Raw genomic sequence first — 4,015 nt, forward strand, 5'->3', positions numbered from 1 at the left:
GAGGAAAGAGAGAAGAAGAAAGAAGAGAAGGGAGGGGTAGGAAAAGGGGAGGAGAGGAGATGAAAGGAGAGGAGAGAAGAGTCTCTGGAGTCATAGAGCTTAGTCCAGGGAGAGTGGAATATGAAGAGAACCAAGAATGAAATGTCCTCAAACTCTGATGCCTTAGGGAGAGAGGAATGGGGAGGAAGCCAAGCAAACCAACACTGCCCTTCCCTCTTTTCTGTTAAGCAGGAGCTGGTGCTATCTGGGGAGACTGGCCATGTGACGGGGTTTTGAGAAGGAAACAGTTGCTAGTGGGGAGGGCATGAAGGAGTTGACTGGGGACACAGAGAGGGACTGCCAAGCACACATTGTTTTCTCCTGCCCTGACAGCTGTCATCAGTCAGGGGACCAGATGGAAAGATGAGGTAAGACTCTCCCAGTGCAGAAACTACACCCATTCGTGAAGCAGGTACCTCTAGCTACAGAATTGTTCTTCGGAGCCAGTAGAGGGCCACTGATAATGCTGGGATGATTTGCTCATGGAAGCATGCAAAGAAGTTTGGATGCCTTCCCCGGTGACAGTCAGGGCGAGCCTCTTTATAAGTATGGACCCGAGTAAAGAGTAAGAATGGAAGCCCATGTATCATGCCTGAACATATTTGCACACTATAAATTAAGCTACAATCACTGCCAGCCTGGATTCCCAATCGGTGTCCTACCAGTCACTTCCTGAATCACCACACGACCAGGAGCTGAGCGTGCGCGCACTCTCCTGACCAGCCTGTGCCCTAGGAGTGTTCAGATTTGCTGGGACAAGATGGGAAGGGAGGCCAGATCTCAGCTAGGGCCCCCAGCTGCTGCCCTCTGAGCCCAGGACAGGATACAGCTAGCAAGTGCTTTATGAATCAAGGCAAGCATGTATGGGTGTGTCAGCTCACCAACTTGGGACCTCCAGACAGGTCTCAGCACATCACTCTAAAAGAAGGTAGGGAAAACAGTTATTTTGTGGAATTAGACTGGCTAGACACATGGTTCCAGAGACTTTAAAGACACTATAAACAAAAGCAGAGTATCTGGAAACAGCCCCATTTTCTTTACTCTTGAATTATTAAAAATAAAAAAGGGTACATCTATAAAATAGTTGCTAAGTAATAAAAAAAAGAACTACTGACGTGTGCTGTACACACAGATGTATCCCCAAACATTATCAGGCAAAAGGCTCTTTTTTCCAGGACCTAAGGACAGTGTGAGAAGGTCACAGACTGACTTCTGATTTGACAAGTCTGAGGGGACGGCAAGCTCTGGCATCCTGGACTTGTTTTCTCGCTTTTACAGCTCCTAAATAAACAGAGTTTTAGGAATGTTTGAAATTCAGTTCAAATTTCAAGTGTTGCCTTTAAAGAGACACATAGGTGGTCATTTCAGAGTGAATTTTTTTCTCTTGCTTTTCTTGTTTTCCAACTTTGAGATTTCTTTTCATAGATTAGATTTTTTTTTTTTTTTTGAAAAGAGGATACACCCACAGGCCAGGCTATCAAGCCCCCTCCTTTGGGCAGATCTGCCATGTTTCTTTATTATGGAAGTATAATTAGAGGAGTTTTCTCTGGTTTCTAGAAACCAGAGAAGGGGAGGGCAGCGGGCAGGAGAAGACACACAATACAAAGGACAACGAGCTAATCCAGTTGTCTTTCCACTGGACGCTCCTCTCTTAGGCCAATGCGCTAATCCCCGTTACGTTCACTCACACCTCAAGGGTCATCAACACTGAGAGCACCATTATGCTTACAGGAAATGTGAGGCTAAATTCTCACACACAGAGACATGGTTGGCATGACACTGGTTACATTAAAGGGCTCTTCTTGACTCGAGGGCCCAGGAAGGCTGGAGTTGTCCCTACAGACACATAGCCTTTCTGTGAGTCAGTCTATTCCTGCAGCAAGTGGCAAGCATAGCTACCTTCCTCTCCACATAATCACGGGGAGAGTCAAAGTCCAGCCAGTCAAGGGGGTCCCCAAGACAGTGTGAGGCAAGCTGTTGCCAGGAGACACTGAGGAGGCAGGACCATGTGACTCTCTCCCAACTGCCAGGGTGCTTAGCCCTTAGAGGAGTTTTTGGGAGTGACTCCGGTTCATAATCCCCTCACAAGCAGGTCTCCTCCTGGCTCTTTTTTTTTTTTCTTCCCACACTTGCTCACAGAAACATAGTTTGAAGATCTGTCTTTCTGTACTTAGCCCTGGGTTCTGCAGGACCAGCCTACCAGGGCTTACTGTGAGCTTGGGCAAAGGAGCCAGTGTGTGTTCAGAAACCATGTGGTCAGCATTACTGCCAGGGCCCACCATTGTTCTGGCCCAATGGTTCAGTGCGCAGGCTGATGTGGCTGTTAAGTGAACAAAGGGGACAAATTCCTGCCTGCTGGGTACTTCACTCCCAAGAGGCAAATTGTTTCAGGATTTCCCCAGAAAGCTATTCATTCCACAGTCACCAACTGTGTTATAGCTGCTGGCTCACAAAAGGAGCCACAGGTACTGGAAAAATAGAACTAAACTAGAAAGATCTGAGATGGGGTCAAGAGGATGCTTCCGGTCCTGGCAGGAAAAAAAAAAAAGAAAGGAAGATTAACTTTCCATTTCTGTGCAAGTAGCCACCCCATCATGTGGCCAAAAGCCTCTAAACTTCCCGCTACTCCCCTGGTTCCTCCTAACCACCCCTTGACTCCTCCTCTCCCATAAACAGCCCAGAAATGATGTGAAGTCACTGGTAGACCCCTGAGTCATCATCTTGGAAGCCCCGTGGGTTCTGAGTCCTTTCACCACGGAAAGGCCCCTCCCGAGAATGTCCTTCAGCAAAGGGTTTAGGGTAGCTGCCTTTATTCCATTATAGGTATAGCTAAGGCGCTTCTCCATATTGTCTCAGCGAATACCAACACAGCTGCTTGAGTTGTGTTTACTATGAGGATAACGTGTAGGTTTGAAAAGCTCTGACTTGTGTGGATTCTAGACACAGCCATGTTGGCTTTGGAAGCTGCCCAGAACTAGAACCAGGGAAGAGACTAATGGGACAGGCAAGAGAAGGCCAGACTCCTGCGGCAGCTAAACGTGGCTTTTCTCGAGGTTATGGGATAGGTTAGACGATTCTGACATACTTCCCCCAATTATGAAGCACCTGCTAAAATAACAGACATGGACTGTGGAGGTGGCTTGGTAGGTACAGTGCTTGCTGGGCAAGCATGAGGGATAGAGTTCCGGACTCCAGATGCCATAGAAAAGCCCGGTGGTTTGGGCAGTCATACCAGTAGTCCTGGCACTCCAGAGACAGGGAGGTTCTGGATCAAGCTAACTAGCTAGATACATGGTAAGCAAAAGAACCTGTATAGATAGAGGCAGAGGCAGAGGCAGAGGCAGAGGCAGAGGCAGAGGCAGAGGCAGAGGGGCAGAGGCAGAGGGGCAGAGGCAGAGGGGCAGAGGCAGAGAGGCAGAGGCAGAGGGGCAGAGGCAGAGAGGCAGAGAGACATAGACATAGACATAGACACATAGACATAGACACATAGACATAGACACATAGACATAGACACATAGACATAGACACATAGACACATAGACATAGAGACAAAGACATAGAGACATAGACATAGAGACATAGACATAGAGACATAGAGACATAGACATAGAGACATAGACATAGAGACATAGAGACATAGACATAGAGACATAGACATAGAGACATAGAGACATAGAGACATAGACATAGACTAGACATAGACATAGACATAGACTAGACATAGACATAGACATAGACATAGATATATAGATACATGGTAAGCAAAAGATCCTGTGTGCGTGTGGGGGGTGTGTGTGGGGGTGTGGGTGTGAGTGTGGGTGTATGTATGTGTGTTTGAATGGGAATCAAGGACAATACTTAACCACAATCTAGAACCTCCATAAGCGTGCACATACAACCAGGTGTGGTGGCGCACGCCTTTAATCCCAGCACTTGGGAGGCAGAGGCAGGCGGATTTCTGAGTTCGAGGCCAGCC

The sequence above is a fragment of the Mus caroli genome, chromosome 16 (assembly GCF_900094665.2).
Source record: "Mus caroli chromosome 16, CAROLI_EIJ_v1.1, whole genome shotgun sequence".
Taxonomy (NCBI): domain Eukaryota; kingdom Metazoa; phylum Chordata; class Mammalia; order Rodentia; family Muridae; genus Mus; species Mus caroli.